Here is a 21,767-nt window from a genome sequence, read left to right as displayed (position 1 = left end):
ATTATGGAGTCTATTATCAGTTGTTCTTTACATCCTTTCAACCTTTACGGCATCCTTTCTGCTCTTCTGTAAGCATATTGTGGTTATTATTATTACTTGTTTCTTTTCGTATTTACACAATTTGACAGTCTTTAATTGTGTGTAGTTCTTTTATTGATTTTATTGTCCTTCCTTGTATTTACTCTGAATGTCTGCAAGAAAATTAATCTCAGGGTAGTACTTGGTGTAATATGTGTACTTTGACAATAAATTTACATTGAAATTTTTGAACTTTGAACTTCTTGAACTCCGAACTTCATATCTGGTAGGTTTGACCTGTATCTGGTAGATGAGCAGATCTAATCCTGGGATGCAATTCCGAGTCTCACCATTGCATGTGTGGAATTTTATTTCATGTAACTAAATAATTCCAGAATGTTTTAAAGTAAAAGCTTATGTCAATAAATTGCCAAGTAGCTATAGGGTCATTGAAAAAAATCCTTCCCTACCATATAACTCTCCATTTTTTCATCAATGTACCCTGAGTTTTTTTTAAAATGTCCCTGATGTAACCCCCTCCACCACTACCACTACAACACTTTCCACGCACCTACTACTCTCTGTGTCAAAAAAAACTACCACTGATATCCCCCACTATACTTTCCTCCAAACATCTGAAAGCTATTCCCCTCGTATTAGCATCTTGCCTGTCCACTCTATCTATCATATTATGTTGAAGTTGTACAAGATGTTGGTGAAGCCTAATTTGGAGTATTGTGTGCAGTTTTTGTCACCTACCTACAGGAAAGATGTAAACAAGATTGAAAGAGTTCAGAGAAAATCTGCAAGGGTGTAACTAAATCTGGAGAACCTGAGTTATAAGACAAGATTGAAAAGGTTAGGACTGTATTCTTTAGAATGTAGAAGATTGGGAGGAGACTTGATAGAGGTATAGAAAATTATGAGGGGCATAGGTAGGGTAAATGCAAGCAGACTTTTTTCCCCCTGAGGTTGGGTGGGACTACAACCAGAGGTCATGGGTTAAGGATGAAAGGTAAAAAGTTTAAGGGAAACATGAGGGGGAACTTCTCACTCAGAAGTTCATCAGAGAGTGGAATGAGCTGCCAGTACAAGTGGTGCACACGAGCTCAACTTAGATCATAAGAACAAAAGATATCAGAGCAGAATTAGGCCATTTGGCCCATTGAGCCTGTTCTGTCATTTCATCATGGCTGATCTAATGTTCCTCTTAGCGAGAATCTTCTGCCTTCTCCCCATATCCCTTCAAGCCCTGATCAATCAATCTCTTTCTTAAGTATACATAAAGACTTGGCCTCCACAACTGTCTGTAGCAAAGAGTTCCACAGAATCCATTCTAAAAGGAAGCCCCTCTATTCTGAGGCTGTGTGCTCTGGTCTTAGACTCTCCCATCATAGGAAACATTCTCTCCAAATCCACTCCTCAAGGCCCTTCACCATTTGAAAGGTTTCGATTTGGTCACCCCTCATTCTTCTGAATTCTGGTGAGTACTGGCCCAGAGCTCTTCAATCCTGGAATCACTTTCGTGAACCTCCTTTGAACCCCCTCTAGTTTCAGCACATCTTTTCTAAGACAAGGTGCCCAAAACTGCTCACAATACTCCAACTGAGACCTCGCCAGAGAAGTCTAGATAGGTAAATGGATAGTAGGGGTATGGACGTCTATGGTCCCGGTGCAGACTGATGGCAAGAGGGCAGTTTTAATTGTTTTGGCATGGAGTAGATGGGCCAAAGGGCCCGTTTCTGTGCTGGCTTCTCTATGACTCCATGCCTTCCATCATCTTGTACATTTCTATCTAAAGTTCTCTCGTCCCCCTTCTCTCCAAAGAAAGAAGAAAGTTCTTTTGTTTAATGACATGGGGTGGCTACTTTAATGTCGATCAGAATGATAGCACCTCCAACTACCCTCAATAATGCAATCACAGTATTAGCCTTAATTTCTTACATGATTTCTGCATGGAAGTTATAGGTGTAGGTTCTGAACCCAAAACCATCTGATGTGACAGTGAACATATTACAACTGTGCCACAGATCAAACATACTCTGGCTTCTGGTTAGCAAGTTAAGTCTATAAAGTGGGTGTGAGTACAAGGGGTTTGAAGCAAGGTTTACATGCAGTTGACAGTAAAACCATGATTCAGTTTCGACATCTGACTCCTGATTGAAGCAATATTGGCACATTTCTGTTCTGAGGTTAGTTCTGTGTCACTTGGGAATTAAATCAAAAAGTCAACTGATGAAAAGAAAATAAAATTAACCTTTTATCACAAGGAACGTGCAAGAAGCAGAAATCTGGGAATAATATCAATAGGAATGCAAGGAACTCTGCAGCCTGTACATCTGAGATCATCTAAACTGTGTTCTTTAGTAACCTAATCCTCTGGAAGAGAAGTTTAAGAGCTTGGATATTTGTATTGTGCATAATAATCGTGTGATAGAAAATCACACTGTCAGATGGGGAGCACATCTGAAGCAGTGACACGTGTGTGGCTTTGAGAAATTAAGATTTGAATGTCTATAATAGGTTCCTGTTCATTAAAAAAAGAGTAGTCTTCTGTTAATCACTTAGAAAGGATAACCTATTCTGTAGTTAATGGCATCTTCAGTTCTCAGTCTGGAGGCACACTTTTGGAACTTTGGAGAAATCGGATGGTTATAGCAGCAACTACCCAGAATTTACAAAGTGTTCAGATTGGTTAAAGTCACAATGAATAATTGAAATTGATTGTTCTTATGTTAACAGCTATATTTTAAATGCCAGCTCCCCAAAAAATTACAAAGTTGCAGTAAATTTTCCAAGTTAGAAAATATTTTGAAAACTAAATTATCAAAATAATTAATTTTGCTAACCAAAGAAGTGGGGCCAAAAAATCTACCCATTTCTTAATCAATTTCTTGAACTTTTACGTATACCATTCCTAACTCAATTAACCTGCATTATAGATTGAAAACCTGGCAACAGAAGGCCTTACCAGACCATCTATTCAGTAAGATCTGAGCCTACACCAGATGCACCTGAGTCTGTCCACTTTGCTAGTTTTGACTACCTAATAAAAATCTACTAACGTCGATCTTGAAAACTTCATTCAGTTTCAGCTTCACAGTCTTCGGGAAGCAAATTCTGTACCTCCCTCAGCAACTAGATCCTTGTCTTCCTCATCAGAAGACCACAGTCAATAGGAATTGGTAATAACATCTCCTCTCAATGCACAAGATGCTAGCTTAGCTCACTGCTCTACTCTCGCCATACTCGTGACTATGTGACAAAACACAGCTTAGTTCCTACTTATAAATTCATCAGATGATACCATTAGTGTTGGCAAAATCCCTGAAGGCATCGAGGAACCATACAGGAGTATCGGCTACTTGGGTGATGTCACAATAGCCTCATGCTCAACATCAGCAAGACCAAGGAATTGACTGTGGACCTCAGGAAGGGAAAGTTGGGAGAACAAAAGAGGATGCTGTCCAAGTTGCATGCCATCTTGGACAATGTCTCCCATCCACTACATAATGTACTGGTTGGGCACAGGAGTACGTTCAGCCAGAGACTCATTCCACCGAGATGCAACACAGAGCGTCATAGGAAGTCATTCCTGCCTGTGGCCATCAAACTTTACAACTCCTCCCCTGGAGGGTCAGACACCCTGAGCCAATAGGCTGGTTCTAGACTTATTTCCTGGCATAATTTACATATTACTATTTAACTATTTATGGTTTTATTACTATTTAATTATTTATGGTGCAACTGTAACGAAAACCAATTTCCCCTGGGATCAATAAAGTATGACTATAACTGTGACTATGACTATAACTATGAATACTCATTGAGGGTTCAGCAGTGGAAAGTGCTAAAGTTTTGTAACTCCCGAAACTAATTGAAAGAAAACCACAGGATCCAGGAAGTGGATCTATTTAGTTTCATTTTCCTTTCCTTTTGGTGAGGCACGCACACATGATATAGTGGCGTAGTGACGTATGTAGTTCGCGTACTTCATACATCTAATCAACAACGAATTATGTAAACAAACGGAATGCTAAATCAAACAATATATTTACAATATTACTCAAATATTACTGAAATATTAGGTGGAGTTAAGATGGCGCTAAACGGCGACTCCTTTGCTTGCATCTTCAGAAACAGCTCTATTTCCATCTTTAATATCTTTATTTTTCCCTTTCAGGGTTCTTTTGAAGACCCTGACCTGGAGTTACACGCTGACTTTGGTTCTTTATGGGAATGGGACCCGTTCTCAGGGTTTCAGGACCGGCCGTTGTTCGGCACGCCAAGGGTTCGGCCTGAGAGTCCGGCTCGAATTCAAAAGCCTAAGATCTCGGGGCTCCAAAGATGGGCGGATCGAGGGTCGGTGTCATAGCAGGAGACTCGTGTTGTCAGGGAGGCTGGAAAATCTTTCGCTGTGGGCCCGAAGACCTGAGGTCTTTATGATCTTCAGGCACAGAGCTCGTAAAAAGCGACAAGCAGACTTCTTAACATCGTAAATCAGTAGGTTGTTGTTATGTCTCCCGCTCGCTGTGAAAATGAGGGACACCTCCCTAGCCCTTATTAGGGAGAGAGAGAACCTGTGGTTTGTCGAATCCCAGATGAAACGCTATAGACTTTGGGATATCTGCAAGGTCTGTGCCTTTGCTATTACTAGCTCACACTTGTGCCTGGTAGCGGGTGCGCTTCTTTTTCTGCTGGGAGGGAGGGGTGATCGTTGCTTGCTGCTGCTTACATGCGGGAGAGGGGAGCTGGTGGGGGGGACTTTGGGTTTCTCATGTTTATTCTTTGGGACACTTCTCTGTTTTTGTGGATGTTTACGAAGAAAAAGCTTTTCAGGATGTATATTGTATACATTTCTCTGAAATTAAATTGGACCTTTGAACCTTTGAATATTAAATACACCAACTCCTCCCTGCTTAGCTATAAACTCCAATACAATATAGAAAGCATCTCATCTCATATGAAGTGTATTGCTCTAGTCATCCTATAGACACAGTACATGTACAACTAGTGAATAGACATCCACAGCATAGTAAATTTTAAATTGCCTATTCAGGCCTAAAGATTTATTCATTATGGAGGATTTCTTACTCCTGTGGGAATCATCTTTCCTGACAAGGGGATCATTCTACTTGGCAGGTGAGACATGAGGCTGTGAAACAATCTCACGTTCTGGGGCCTCCTCCATGGTAGTTGTAGGGGTTGACTATGGGACTGCAGGAAGTGGTTCTGACAGCCCTGGACACTTTACTTCTCTGACAATTGACTCTGCTCTCCTCAGCTGATCGATGTGTCATCTCCAGATAACATCAGGCGCAATTTCCACTGCGTCAGAGTGCCATCCAATTCTGTCCTGAATCTTTCCAAGTACCCACTTTTGATCAGATCTGTAGTACCTCACCCGGACTGCTTATCCAGGAGTGAATCATTGATCCTCCTTGTTTGAGGACTCTTCGTTTTGCCTCTGCTATTTGACCTGCACACTCCTTCTGAGATTGTGCTTGGGGAGATCGGAGCATGAGTACCAGGAACAACCCAGGAACAGCCGAACTAGTGAGTTGTTGGTTGTGGAACATGCTGCATTGTGATATGCAAGGAGGAAAATAGCCAGCTTCTGGTTCAATGTCAATGTAGTGTGTTCTGCCAAACTTATTCGCAGAGCTTTCTTTAGACTGTGGACAAATCTTTCCACTAAGCCATTCATAGCTGAGTGGTGTGGTACAGATGTAATATGTCTTTTTCTATTCATTTTCAGGAATAACTGAAATGGTTCCGCAACAAACTATGGTCCATTGTCACTGACTAAGTGTTCTGGAACACCAGACCTTTGAGATGAGGCTTCTCAACACATCAACAGTGCGCGAGATTGTAGTCGAGGCTATTGGAAACACTTATAGAACCTTGTAGCTGCATCCACTACTACCAAAAAATTTGTGCCCATGAATGGTCCATCAAATTCCTCATGGATCTTCTGCCGGGGCAAAGCAGCCCATTCCCAGAGATGAAGAGGAGTTGCTCTTGGCATCTTCTAGACGTGTTGGCATCCTGCTCATGGCAAGCTGCTCAATCTGCTGATCTACCCCAGGCCACCAGACAAAGCTTTGAGCCAATAATTTCATTTAGACACCTAGATAACTGGCAGGTAGCTCCTCCAACATTTTAGCTCTCAGCTTGGATGGTACAACAATCTTCACATAAAGCAACCCCTGTCAAGGGCAAGTTCACCCCAGCACTGGAGAAAACAGGGGAAATGGAATTCCTGCTGCACAGTCTAGCCATTTTGGTTTACCATGTAGTCCTTGACTTGAATTAGGAAAAAGTATGTCAAGTGGAGCGTCCTCTATTGTATATTTTCCAGGTATTTCCTCTTCTAAGGGTAAACGGAACAATCCATCAACATTTTCCATAATTGGTCATTGTTTTGAATTCAAACTTGTAATTGTGTCCTCCAAGAAACAGAGCCTATCTCTGCATTCATGATCCAGTATAAGTTCTTATTTGGATATCTGCAGGCTTCAGTTCAGTATCTTTAGGAAGCCGTTCAAATACATTGTGTAATGACTGAAACAGCCAAGCCAGTGCCTAACTCCATTTTAATTAATTTGCCGTTCACTTCAGGTGCAAGCCGTATTGTTTGTCTCTTGCTAGTTTTCACATTGTAAATCTTAAAGCTGCCTAGTCCGGTGTCACTCTTCTCATTATCAGATTGTAATCACTAGTACACACTTGAGTGCTCTTTTTGAAACTGCAATTTGACTTTTCATCTTCTGTCTTCCCTGTGCTGTCCGTTTATTTCTGTCTGCCTGACGTGCTCTATGTATGTGCCCTTGCATTGCTGCATTTTCTGTAAGTTTTGCCTTTAAACCTCCGTCAGTCTGGTGTATGTGAGACTCTGCCACAACAGTAAAACACTTTGTTCCAGCAAGCAGATTTCTATTTAGATATTGCAATTTTGTCACACTCATTTTCATTCCTTCTTTCTTTATTAATCTTTTTATTGATTTAAAAGGAACATAAATAAAAACAAAGAGGAGAATTATCTCAAATATATATATCAATAACCATACAAACAGAGATTGAAATAGACACTATCAAAATCATACATAGTGTTAAGCTAGTGTATAATATATAATAAAAAAAGAAAACAGCAATTCTCCTCTTATCAGTTCATAAACAGGAAAGGAAAAAACTTTGAATTTTAAATGAGAAAAAAAATCCCACTTTACTATACAAAAAAAAAGGGGGACTGGGCAGTCCATTCTGAGGATATGATCAGAAAAGAAAAAGAAAGCCTTTCTGATCAATTCTAAAACTTCAAAAAAAAATTGGAAGAGTAATAAAGCAAATCAAATGAAAATATTGAATAAAAGGTCATCGGATTTGCTCAAATTTAAAGGACATATCAAATGTATCAAATGTCCGACTTCTTATTTTCTCATAATGGAGGAAATTATTTTCTCATATGGACATAATGGAGGAAAGCCAATAAAAAAAAACAGTAAGTGGATTAGAATCCTTCCACTTCATTAAAATGGCTCTCTTAGCCAATAAAGTTGAAAAGGCTATCATACGTTGAGCAGAAACAGGAATATTTCCTGGTTTCGATGAGATAATCCCAAATATTGCCATAAGTAAGTTAGGTTGTAGGTTCAGATCCAAGACTTCTGATAATGTTTTAAAAACACCTCTCCAAAAATTGTCTAGCTTTATGCAAGACTGCAATTTCATTCCTGACTTTTTGCCTGTGTCTCTGGCTGCCATTTCTATTGATGCAGCAATTTAACTGCTCTTTTAAATGTGAGTTGTGCTTCAGTAAGGAGCCATTTTTGAAAGCTATCTTACAAGATTCCATGAGCTAAGTGATCTCTCAGTGCATTATTAAGCCCATCACTGAACTGACAATGCTCAGACAATCTCCTCAATTCTGCCGCATAAGCTGAAATGGACTCTCCTACTTCTTGAATGCATTTATGAAACCTAAAGCATTCTGCAATCAACAGTGATTTGGGTTCTAGATTTTCCTGCATTGCGTTCACGATATCAGCAAAGCTCACTTTGGCTGGTTTAGTTGGAGCAGTTAAATTTCAAAGTAAACTGTGTGTTTTTGTACCTATTGCATTCAATAACACTGGTATGCATTTTTCTTTGGCTATTTCATTGTTTCAAAATACTGCTCAATTGGTTCAGTATGCATTGTCCGGTTATCTGTTGTGCTATTATACACGTCTGTCTTTCCAATGCAGCCAGCCATTTCTGCTTTTTTATTCTTGTTATTATTATCACCTAATACTCAATGTTTATGAACCCATGAATTTTGTCCTTTTTCTGCCTTTTTTTAGCCTGACCATCTCTGACCCCTTCCAAAGAAACACGTGCTGCTCTTTTTTTTTAACTTGAAAGTCTCGCTCCCCCTTTCAAAGAATAAACGTGCTGTGCTTCAACAGGTAGGGTTCATTTTAAAACTACTTCATCATCACTGTTACATTTTGTTACTCCAGGAACTAGCTGAAAGAAAAACACAAGAGCCGTGGAAGAGGATCTACTTAGTTTTACTTTCGTCTTCTTTTGGCGTGCACATATGAGATGGTGGCGTAGTGACGTAAGCCATTCACATACTTCATAAATATAGCCAATAACAAATTATGTAAACAAAGAATGCTTAATCAAACAATATATTTACAGTATTACTCAAATATTACTGAAATATTACATGCACCTCAGAAAGGATGAGCAGCTTTAAGTTCCTGGGTGTCAACGTCTCAGCGGATCTGTCCTGCCCCCAAAATGTTGAAGCAATTGCGAAGAAGGTACACCAGCAGCTTTACATTGTTAGATTTGTGATGTCTAAAGGCTATAGACGTACAGTAGAGATTAATCTGACTGGTTGCATCATAACCTGGTATGGAAGCTTCTGTGCACAGGATCACAAGACTCTGCGGAGGGTTGAGCCTTAGTCAGCCCTAACATGGGTACAACCCTCCCTACCATCAAAGATATCTTCAAGAGGTGGTGTCTCAGGAAGGCACTATCTATTATTAAGGGCCCTCACCATCTGCAACATCCCTTCTTTACATTACAGCATTAGGAGGAGGTACAGGAGCTGAAGGCCTACACTGAACAGTTCAAGAACAGCTTCTTCCCCTCCGTCATCAGCTTTCTAAACAGTCCATGAAACCATGAACAGTATCTCAGTATTCCTTTCTTTTACACTATTTATTTTGTAATTTATAAAAATTTTATGTTTTTGCTCTGTACTGCTGCTGCAAAACATAAAAAATTCACATTGTGTAAGATAGTGATTCTGACTGTGATTCTCAGGATCAGTCATAACTTTACTGAATGGCAGAACAGATTTGAAAGGTCAAATAACCTCCCATATTCTCTTTCTCATATAATTTGAGTTTGCTTCAAATAGGACACATTACTAATTGACCCTATTATCTGAGGTTTTCTCCAAACCGTCATCAATGCAAAACCATTTCTGTCTTAAGTCGCTATTCAAGGTGCGGTGTCGTGGTTGTTAGCATAACGCTTTACTGCACCAGAGATCATGATTAGGGTTTAATTCCTGCCACTGCTTATAAGGAGTTTGTATGTTCTGCTTTTGACCACATGGATTTCCTCTGGGTTCTCCCGTTTCCTCCCACATTCCAAAGATGTGACGTTATGGTAAGGGTTAGTAAACCGTAGGCATGCTATGCTGGCACCAGAAGCAGGGCCAATCCTCAGTCTATGTTGGTCATAGATAAAATCAATCCATTTCACTGTATGCTTCAATGATTTGATGTACACTTTCCAAACTAATCTTTAATCTCTCTACATCTGCTCAGGTTGTATATTAAAACCATACTTGCTGAACTACTAAAACATCCAGTTAATCAAATGTTAACCTTACTTCAAAGAAATGATATGTATCACAAATTTTCCACCAATCCCTACTACTGGGCTTCATGACCATTCAGAATACCTGCAGTGTTGCCTCCCTCCTATTACCAGTCCTAACATGAATCATCACCTCAGGAAACATTGAAAGGAAATTGGGGTTATAGAATAAACCCAGTCACCAATATTTAAATATTTATTACAATTCTTGAGAATTCAGATTGCTCTATATCTGATTTGTTGCAAAAATTATTCTGTATTTAGAATCCAGGTAGGTAAAACCATCACATCATGCAATTCAGTATCTCCTGAGTTACAAAATACATGTGGACTAAGATGTTAACTGTCCTGTGCTATCACCAGTGGGATCATCAGTTGATCTGCCACCTGTCTTCAGGAGTTTCGGCCCGCTTATGATCAAGACTCTCTTGAGGTGGTGGGCCAGCAGTGCTAAAGGACCAGCTCCCACTGGTGAGTTTAAAAACTTGGCATCTGCCTCTATCAGAGTTGTTGGTCACTTCCATCCAACAGATAGTCTGCTCTTCAGGTGTCTATGCAACTACTGAAGGATTTGCAAGATATGTATACACTGTCTCACTATCTGCCCTTCTGGACATACTTGGTCCACACTCATGCTGATCCTTTCTCTGCTGCGTCAGCTACAGCCTACACATGACAATCCAACCTGTAATTCTGTGAGGAAACTCACGAGGACCAATGTAGTGGTTGTTACGGTAGGCACCCGACCCCGCCAGCCTCCATGGTTTAGGTGTTCTGATTCTCCGGAGTATGGATAGCTGACGTGGTCCTGTTAAAGATTCTGGCCTGCTCCCCTAATGGGAGCCATATTTTGGCACCAAGATTTGTATATTTAAAGATCACCCTAACTGGGGTTCAGTGCTCAATTATCAGCTCAACTTTGGTTCAGTCTGCTATTGCGTTTAGATCTCTGGATTCTCATCAGGTTCTCATCTAGCATCTAGTCAAGAACCCTGATCTTGTCTCAGTCTCAAAATTGTGTCTCGATTCTAGTCTCGGATACTTCTGCAAGTGGGTCCTTGCTGATGTACGACAACTCTGGCAGGGTTTGCAAGACGTGACAAAACGAAACCCAATAGCATGAATGGCAGTGATGCTTCACTACCAGATTAACTCAAAGCCTTCTATCCCACTTTGAAAGGGAGAATATAACTACAGCTGTGAAGATTCCTGCTGCACCCAGTGACCCCGTGATCTCTGTCTCGGCCGATGTTAAGCTGCCTTTAAAGAGGGTGAACCTTCACAAGGTGGAAGGCCCAATAGAGTACCTGGTAAGTCTCTGAAAACTTGTGCCAACCAACTGGCAGGACCAATTAAGGACATTTTCAACTTCTCACTGCTATGAGTGGAAGTTCCCACTTGCTTCAAAAAGACGATTATCCCAGTGCCTAAGAAAAATAATGTGAGCTGCCTTAATGACTATCATCCAGTAGCATTCACATCTACAGTAATGAAATGTTTTGAGAGGTTGGTCATGACTAAACTGAACTCCTGCCTCAGCAAGGACATGGACCCATTGCAATTTGCCTATTGCCACAATAGATGAACGGCAGACACAATCTCAATGACTCTTCACAAGGCCTTAGACCACCTGGACAATGTAAACACCTATGTCAGGACACGAGGAAATCTGCAGATGCTGGAATTTCAAGCAACACACACAAAAAGTGCTGGTGAACGCAGCAGGCCAGGTAGCATCTATAGGAAGAGGTACAGTTGACGTTTTGGGCCAGGACCCTTCATCAGGACGAACTGAAAGAAGAGATAGTAAGAGATTTGAAAGTGGGAGGGGGAGGGGGAGATCCGAAATGATAGGAGAAGACAGGAGGGGAGGGGAGCCCAGAGGGTGGAGAGCAGGCAAGGAGTCTCTTTCCCTTCTCTTTCTCCCCAGGCTCCCCGTCCCATGATCCTCTCCCTTCTCCAGCTCTGAGATCTACCCCTCCCCTCCTGTCTTCTCCTATCATTTCGGATCTCCCCCTCCCCCTCCCACTTTCAAATCTCTTACTATCTCTTCTTTCAGTTAGTCCTGACGAAGGGTCCCGGCCCGAAACATCGACTGCACCTCTTCCTATAGATGCTGTCTGGTCTGTTGCATTCATCAGCATTTTTTGTGTGTGTTACCTATGTCAGGATGCTGATCATTGACTATACCTCTGCATTTAACACCATCATTCCCACAATCCTGATTGAAAAGTTAGCAGAACCTGGGCCTCTGTACCTCCCTCTGAAATTGGATTTTCAACTTCCTAACCAGAAGACACAATCTGTGCAGATTGGTGGTAATATCTCCTCCTCGCTGACGATCAACACTGGTGCACCTCAGGGGTATGTGCTTAGCCCACTGCTCTACTCTCTCTATACCCATAACTGTGTGGCTAGGCATAGCTCAAATGTCATCTATAAATTTGCTGATCCTACAACGATTGTTGTTAGAATCTCAGATGGAGATGAGCGGGCATACAGGAGCAAGATATACCAACTAGTGGGTGGTGCCACAGCAACAACCTGGCACTCAATGTCAGTAAGAGAAACGAGCTGATTGTGGACTTCAGGAAGGGTAAGACAAAGGAACACATACCAATCCTCATAGAGGGAACAGAAGTGGAGAGAGTGAGCAGTTTCAAGTTTCTGAGGACCTAACCTGGTCCCAACATATTGATGCAGTTATAAAGAAGGCAAGACAGCAATTATACTTCAATAGGAGTTTGAAGAGATTTGATTTGGTATGTCAATAAAAACACTCAAAAACTTCTATAGATGTCCTGCGGAGGGTATTCTGACAGGCTGCATAATTGTCTGGTCTGGGGGTGGGGTGGTCTACTACACAGGTCTGAAAGAAGCTGCAGAGGGTTGTAAATCTAGTCAGCTCCATCTTGGGTACCAGCCTGCAAAGTACCCAGAACATCTTCAAGCAGCAATGTCTCAGAAAGACAGCGTCCATTATTAAGGACCCCCCAGCATCCAGGGCATGCCCTTTTCTCACTGCTACCATCAGGAAGGAGGTACCAGAGGTCTGAAGGCACACACTCAGCGATTCAGGAATAGCTTCTTCCTCTCTGCCATCCGATTCCTAAATGGACATTGAAACCGTAAACACTGCCTCACTTTTTAAAAATATATTATTTCTGTTTTTGCATGATTTTTAATCTGTTCAATATATGCATACTGTAACTGATTTACTTAATTATTTATTATTGCTTTCCTTCTCCTTCTTCTATATTAGGTATTGCATTGAACTGCTGCTGCTAAGTTCACAAATTTCAAGACACATGCCATGATAATAAGCCTAATTCTGATTCTGATAAGCATCCTCGCCTGAGCTTCACGTCACAGTAGTAGTGGTGCAATCACTCAAGTTGAGTACGGTGTTCTCCTACGGCCATGCTTCCCAACCTTTTTTATGCCACGGACCATTAAAACAAGGGGTCTGTGTACCCCAGGAAGGGAATTCCTTTCCTAAGGGGTTATTCCCTTAATGGAAAATGCTTGTACATGACTTTGCTTAACGTGGGGAGGCTGATGCGTTAGCCGCCGCCACACGGTCCTTCACAGATTAGGGTCAGGGTCCAGTAGCCCCTCTTTGCTGCAGCCTTCCTCCGCCATCACTGCAGTTGTGATGTGCCATCATCTTCCAGCAGCTCTACCGTTGATCTCCAATGTACATTCTGCACACATCACAGTTCCCATTTAGAATGAATACATTTCCATCTATTTTCTGTCACTTTGCCAGCTGGCTACTCAGGATCAGTTCAGTGCTTCAAATTCCCGAAGACTTTCTCCTTGTTATGAAGGTGATTGCTGGAGACCTTCATATGATGTATTTGAGTCATTGACATGAACGCAGAATATTTTGCCGCCCATTTTTTCTAAATGTCAACTGCTCAATCACTCCTTTTCAATAACAACTTTTGGAATTGTCTCGTGGAAATATGTGCATGCAACCTTTAGAAATATCCCGAGCTGTCCTTCAAAATAAATGGCAACTCAATAACGCTGACCAAAACTTCTTTCGTCTTTTCTGCTTGCTGGTCCCTTTATCAGCTATAAATTCAGTGGCCATTTTATTAGGGACCTCCAGTACTTAATAGAGTAGCCACTGAGCGTATGTCGTCATTTTTTTGCTGCTGTAGCCCAAGCATTTCAAAGTTCGGTTTGCTGTGCATTTAGAGGTGCTCTTCTGCACACCACTGTTGTAACACATGGTTATTTGAGTTACCATCACCTTCCTATCAGTGTGAACCAGTCAAATGATAATCCTCAGACCTCCCTCACTAAAGGCATTTGTACCCACAGACCTGCCGCTCACTGGATTTTTTTGTATTTCACACCATTGTCTGTAAGCTCTTAGAAGGCATCCGTTAGTCTTGCGAGACCATGGATCTGCGCCTGGAAAGTCTTCACTCTCCAGGGCGCAGGCCTGGGCAAGGTTGTATGGAAGACAGGCAGTTGCCCATGCTGCAAGTCTCCCATCTCTACGACACCGATGTTGTCCAAGGGAAGGGCACTAGGGCCGATACAGCTTGGCACCAGTGTCGTCGCAGAGCACTGTGTGGTTAAGTGCCTTGCTCAAGGACACAACACGCTGCCTCGACTGGGGCTCGAACTCACAACCTTCAGATCGCTAGTCGAATGCCTTAACCATTTGGCCACGTGCCCACCCGTAAGCTCTGGAGACTGTGTAAAATTCACAGGAAATGAGCAGTTTCTGCCACCCCACCTGGCACCAACTATCATCTGTGGTCAAAGTGATTTAGATTACCTTTCTTATCCATTACGATGCCTGGTCTGAACAACAACTGAACCTCTTGACCATGTCTGCCTGCTTTTATGCATTGAGTTGCTGCCACATGATTGGCCGAGTAAATATTTGCATTAATGAGCAGGTGTACAGGTGTATCTAATGAGTGTAGATCTCATACAGCCAGAGCAAGGCTGAGTCTGGTCTAAGGAGTAATGGCCAAAATCAACCCAGCCTTAAAGATAGCGGAATCAAAGGTTATGGGGATAAGACAGGAACTGGATACTGATTGTGGATGATCAGCCATGATCACAGTGAACGGCGGTGCTGGCTTGAAGGGCCGAATGGCCTACTCCTGCACCTATTGTCTATTGTCTATTTTCTAAGGGGAAATATCAGACTAACCTTGTATAAGTTCCCTGTTACTTTCTCCACTGAAGCAGACACTCAGCTACTATGAGCACCTACAAAGAGTACTGCATCCAGGATTTGAGAGCTGCTTTAGAGAGACTGGGGAAAATGAGACTCACATATCACATCATGCCTGTGAAACAGTTATTTTCGTATTAAATTCATGATGTTCATACAATACTGATATTACTGTAATCAGTGAAAATTAAACTGTGAAGGAGAGCCTGGTACTAATCCATGGTTTTCTAAAGATACAGCAGGATTTATAAGGTGAATTTTCATACTGACAACAGCAGAGGGCAACATATGCAACTCTTTTGTTAAAACACCAGCGAATGAATTCTCCGAGGAACTTGCTGTTGACTTATTGCTTCTGTCATTAGGGACAGCGGCTCCTAATTTAACAAAATCACAGGTAACTTCAGAATAACTTATGCACCTAGTGGGAGAAAACCAGTTAAATAAATCCTAAGTATCAGAGTGAACACATTGGGAGTCAGAGTAACACACACAAAATGCTGGAGGAACTCAGCAGTTCTTAACTTTAAAATCTCCAGCATCCATGGAGATGAATACAGAGTCAACATTACAAACTGAGGCCATTCATCAGACCTCATCCTGGATTCATCATTGAGAATCAACAGTGGCCTGTTCAATTTCTGGCAACTAAATCACCAGGTTTTCCAGTACAGTGAAAATGGGAAGAGTAAATTATTTCCTTATAAGATATTTCCCAATAATTAGAAATGTTGCATCTGCATCAGATTTTGTTTGCAATTTTTGTGCTTTATTTGACCTGAAGGTAAGATTTCAGTCCATGTCCTTTCAATAGGTTCAATAGGTACGTTTAATGTCAGAAAAATGTATACAATATACATCCTGAAATTCTTTTCCATAAGTGCCTGCCATTTCCACTTCCATATCACCTGGTTCTGCTTCTACTTTAGCCTGTCTGCTATCAAAACTCTCAGTCATGCCTTTGTAATGTCTAGATAACTAGTCCCATAGCTTTCTGCCCAGCATCCACCTTTTATCTTCCAGATGTCAAAACTCATCTGTCCACATTCTAACTTACTGGCTTGTCCTCTGATGCAGCATCTTGAAATATCCACGAACCTTCCCTCCCCTCCCCTCCATACAAATTTTCACAACAGTGATATTAAACCTGATTCTGATTCCAATTCTGGTACCCTCCCCCCACCCCCCACAGATGCTGCTCAACCCTCTGAGTTCCTCCAGTAGATTGTTCTTTTGCTCCTGACTCGTATCAAGTTCTGCTTATCCATCGCCATTATGTTTACATTTTAGTCCTCAGTAAGCATTGTCTTAACTTTAAAATTCTTGACCTTGTTTTCTATACTGCCCAGCTTTTCGTGTGGCAGTTTACTAAGACCAGTATCAAATATAGATACCGACCTTCAAATAATAGATACAACAATGAATCAAAAGTCACACCTACAGTAAGCACAGTCTGCAAGGTGTCAACATTCATTAAAAACTACTCTTAAGGTTAGTAACAAGCTTGAGCAAATCACCATTATCCACAAATACTACATTAGACCCTCAGAGACTGTTGACATGGAGGTAATTAAAGACTAGCATCACCAGTTTAATATTTACATATAAATACACAGTCAGGTAGGTATTCATTTAATCTACATGTTTTTAACCCCTGTAAACTTCTCATTTATATGGGCGTTTTAGCCAACTCTGACCGCCCACACCAAGTGATCTCAGTCCTGATCAATTACCCCCACTAGGCAATGAGTTGTCAATTTGGTTTAGATCTGTGGTACCTCCTGACCCAGTTTCTTGACTAATCCTGTCACTCGGCCCCAGGCTTACCTTACCAAACATTTCTGAATCGCCATCTGCTTAGGTATTGTATGATCAACATGAACCTTAATCATCTTTATTGTATAGTTCCCATCTCCCAGGACTTCTGCAGATTTTCCATGGTTTCATCTTGCCAGTTTTCTGTCTTCTCATCCAAGCTTCTGACTGTAGATATCCCTTCTGGCTCCTCTCTTCTTCTTTTTCCTTTGCATCCAAGTTGGACTGCAGAAAACTCAGGATACTAAGGCATCGGTTTCTTGCTCAGAAACGTCCTGTGGTGGAGCACAATGTACACAAGCCGAAACAATGCAAATAACCCATGAAACGTTTGACCAATACCTGCTGCCTCATTATTTCATAGAGTCATAGAGGAGAACGGCACAGAAACCGGCCATTTGACCCATCTAGTTCATGCCAAAGACATATAAACTTCCTACTTCTATTAACCTGCACTGGGACCACAGCCCTCCATATCCCCCTACTATTCATGTACTTATCCAAACTTCTCTTAAAATTTAAGATCAAGCGCACATGCACCACTTGTGCTGGAAGCATATTCCACACCCTGACAACCCTCTGAATGAAGAAGGTTCCCCCTCATGTTCCCCTTAACCCATGACCTCTGGCTGTCGTCCCACCCAACCTCAGTGAAAAAAGCCTGCTTGCATTTACCCTGTCTATAGCCCCCGTAATTTTGTATGCCTCTATCAAATCTCTCCTCAATCTTCTAAGTTCTAAAGAACACAGTCCTACATTATTCAATCTTTCTTTATAACTCAGGCCTCGTCCAGACCCGACAACATCCCTGTGAATTTTCTCTGTACTTTTTCAACCTTGTTTCCATCTTTCCTATAGGTAGGTGACCAAAACTGTACACAATACTTCAAATTAGTCTTATACAACTTCAACATAATATTCCATCTTCTGTACTCACTAGATTAATTTATGAAGGCTAATGCGTCAGAAACTTTCTTTATGATCCTATCTGCCTGTGATATCACTTTCAACAATTATGGACCTGTATTCCCAGAGTCCTTTGTTCTACCACACTCCTCAGTGCCCTACCATTCACTGTGTAAGGCCTACCCTAGTTTGTCCTACCACTAGGTTTCAATAGGTCAATAGATACATCTAATGCAGAGAAATGTATACAATATACATCCTGAAATTCTTTTTCTTTGCAGAAATCTATGAAAACAGCGAATGCCCCAAAGAATGAATGACAGTTAAAACGTTAGAACCCCAAAGCCCCCCTAACTCCCCCTTCCACACATAAGCAACAGCAAGGCAATAACCCCACCCCCCACCAGCAAAAAAGCATCAGCACCCTCCACCGAGCACTCAAGCATGCAGCAAAGCATCAATAAAGACACAGACTTGCAGTACCCCAAAGACTACTCGTTCACCCGATAATCACAGGCTCTCTCTCTCCCTAATAAGGAAAAAAGTGGTGTTCCCATTTCATAGCGAGAGGAGAGACATAACAAACAACTCGCTGATTTACGATGTTAAAAGTCTCTTGAGTTGCTTTTTTCCGAGCTCTGAGCCCAGAGAGTCGGCACCAAACGGGCGCAGCGCTCCAAACACACAACTCCTGACAGTTAACCCGCTACTCCCGATGTTCCGTCGTTCTCCTGCGATGCTTCTGTCAGGGGCACTGGCCTAGAAACAGCACATCCCCAGAGCCACGAAATCCCGGAACCCTGAAGGCGCGCTCAGCTTCCAGGCCGCGTCCTTGTGGCCGGTTGTGAGGCCCAGAGAGTGGATCCCACTCCCGAAGAACTAAAGTCAGCGTGTAACTCCAGGTCAGGGTCTTCAAAAAAAGGGGGAAAGAGAGTTATTTCCGAACATGCAAGCTAAAAAGTCGCCATTCAGCACCATCTTGACTTCCCCCCACCTTCTTTTGTGCAGAACCTCGCACCTGTCTGCATTAAGTTCCATCTGCCATTTTCCTCCAAAGTGTGAATGAAATGTTGAGCTTCCCTATTAAAGATTAGATATTATGGGGACCATGACATTAAGATGCACAGTTTCAACCCAAAGCATCAACAATTTGTTTTGGCAGACATACGGTCTGGTACATCGCAGTAGCGAGCAGTTAGCGAATTGATATTACGGTACTAGCGATCCGGTTCAATCCCACTGCTGTCTGTAAGGAGGTTGTACGTTCTCCCTGTGACTGCATAGGTTTCCTCCAGACTCCCCCGACAGTTCAAAGATGTACAGGTTAGTAGGATAGTTGGACACATGAGTGTAATTATGTGGCACATGCACATTGTGCTGGAAGGGCTGTATCGCTAAATAATTAAGAAATAAAAATGAAAATACTCAAATGCTGCTCGACTCACTGATCCTCCAGCAGATGGCGCATTGCTCCCGTTTCCAGTGTGCAGCCCCGAGTGTTGGATTGTTTTAAAGCAGAAGAATGTGGCAAACTGCGCCAGCCTGAAATGCTGTCCATTATTGTTCACACTTCATTATGAATCAGAAGGTGGCCATTCAGCCCATTGACTAGACCCGTTTCTCCAATCATTCCCATTCCCCCACTTATCCTTTTGCAACTACTCTCCTTCTGCCCATGTCCTCTGAGGGGAATCTGCTGTAGCCAATTAATGTAGCAAACAGGCCTGTCTCTGGCTGTAGGAGGAAGGCAGCGCACCCAAGGGAAACTTGTGTAGTCATAGGGAGAATGTGCAAACTCCACACAGAGCAGCAGTTTACCAGATCATCTTTGTCCTCCAAGGTCAGGATCGAACCTAGATGGCTGGGGCAGTGTGGCCGCTTCACTAATTGCTGCACCACTGCGCTCTCCCCGTTGGAAATCCGCTCCTCAAGGAAAGAATGTGTGCTCAAAGAGGTGACCACAAGGCCGCTGTGGTCCACTTTGCGGAGATGGACAAATTGAACAGTTGTACTTCTGACCACTTTGAGTGGCTATCAACCAGCACGGGGAAGTAGTTCGTGTCCGGCTGAAAGACACGCACATTCACGTGCTGGGACGGACAAGACAGCCACTTCCAGATTCGCTCCAGAAAAGTGGACAACAAGGGGTCAACCGGCCTGTGACACAGAGCAGCAGTTTCATCAATTCCAAGCCAACAAGGCTGCCAATCTCATGCAAACAATTCCCACACGCTGGTCGTCAACAATGTTAAAGTACTACCTTATGCAACCTTAATTCACTGGCTGACAACTGCAGAAGATTTTGATCTCATCATCGCCCCCTCCTCCAATTCACTCCACCTCAACAAGGTATACTTATGCATTGACCTCAATGGAAGGCCTTCCTGCCTCTTCAACTGTGACCAGAAAGTATTGTTAATGTCCCTCAATTAACAATGCCTTCTTATGAATTATAGGTTGCCTCCTCACAGGACATCTGAAACAGCACATCCTCAGTAGCACTCAGCTTCAATGTGACGTATTCTACAGACCATTCCAGATGATATAGTCCACCAGGACTGAAAGGGTTAGCATATGAGGAACGTTTGATGGCTCTAGGTCTGTACTCGCTGGAATTCAGAAGGATGAGGGGGGATCTCATTGAAACCTTTCAAATGTTGAAAGGCCTAGATAGAGTAGATGTGGAAAGGATGTTTCCCATTTTGGGGGAGTCTAGGATGAGAGGGCACAGCCTCAGGATAGAGGGGCACCCTTTCAAAACGGCAATGCGGAGAAATTTATTTCGCCAAAGGGTGGTGAATTTGTGGTGTTTGTTGCCACACGCAGCTGTGGAGGGCAGGTCGTTGGGTGTATTTAAGGCAGAGATTGATAGGTTCTTGATTGGACATGGCATCAACGGTTACGGGGGAGAGGCCAGGAACTGGGGTTGAGGAGGAGAAAGAAAAAAAGGATCAGCCATGATTGAATGGCGGAGCAGACTCGATGGGCCAGATTTACAGGTCCTCTTCCACTTGGAGTCGAAAAGCTTTGCTCCTGGATATGGTGAATATGCACCTTGTACCCAATAATGACGCTGCAGGAGTTAGTGAGGAGCTGATCGCTGAGCTCCTGAAAGCTTTTGCATATCCAAAGGTACATTTTAATGCTATTGATTTCTCCTCAGAATCAGAATCAAGTTGAATATCACTGGCATACGTCGTGAAATTTGTTGACTTTATGGCAGCTGTACAACGCAATACATAATAACAGAAGAAAACAAACCGTGGAATTCAATGTTCTTCCTTCCCCACTTTCTTGCTCTGACTCCTCATCTTCTTTGCCAGTCCCTGGTGAAGGGTCTCGGCCCGAAACGTCGACTGTTTACTCTTTTCCATCAACGCTGCCTGGCCTGCTGAGTACCTCCAGCATTTTGTGTGCATTGCTTGGATTTCCGGCATCTGCAGATTTTCTCTTGTGCATGAATTACAATAAGTTTATCAATATGAAATAGTGAAATAGTGGAAAAACATAAATAACAAAAGTAGTGAGGTACTGTTCACGGGTTCAATGTCCATTCAGAAATCGGATGACAGGGAGGAAGAAGCTGTTCTTGAATCGTTGAGTGTGTGTCTTGAAGCTCCTGTACCTCCTTCTTGATGGTAACAATGAAAAGAGAGCATGTCCAAGGTGGTGGGGGTCCTTCACGTTGGCTGAAGATGTCTTGGATATGACGGAGACTAGTGCCCATGATGGAGCTGACTAAGTTTACAACTCTCTGCAGCTTACTTTGATCCTGTGCAGTAGATCCACACACCACCGCGCCCCCCCCCCCCCCGCATACAGACAGTGATGCAGCCAGTCAGAATGCTGTCCACAGTACATCTGTATACATGCAGTGCCAGCGGCAAACCCTACCCCTTCAGTTTTGGCCATTACTTATAAATGACTACAAATCATC

Source organism: Mobula birostris, chromosome 8 (genome assembly GCF_030028105.1).
Source record: "Mobula birostris isolate sMobBir1 chromosome 8, sMobBir1.hap1, whole genome shotgun sequence".
NCBI lineage: Eukaryota > Metazoa > Chordata > Chondrichthyes > Myliobatiformes > Myliobatidae > Mobula > Mobula birostris.
Note: the sequence above shows the minus strand (reverse complement) of the source record.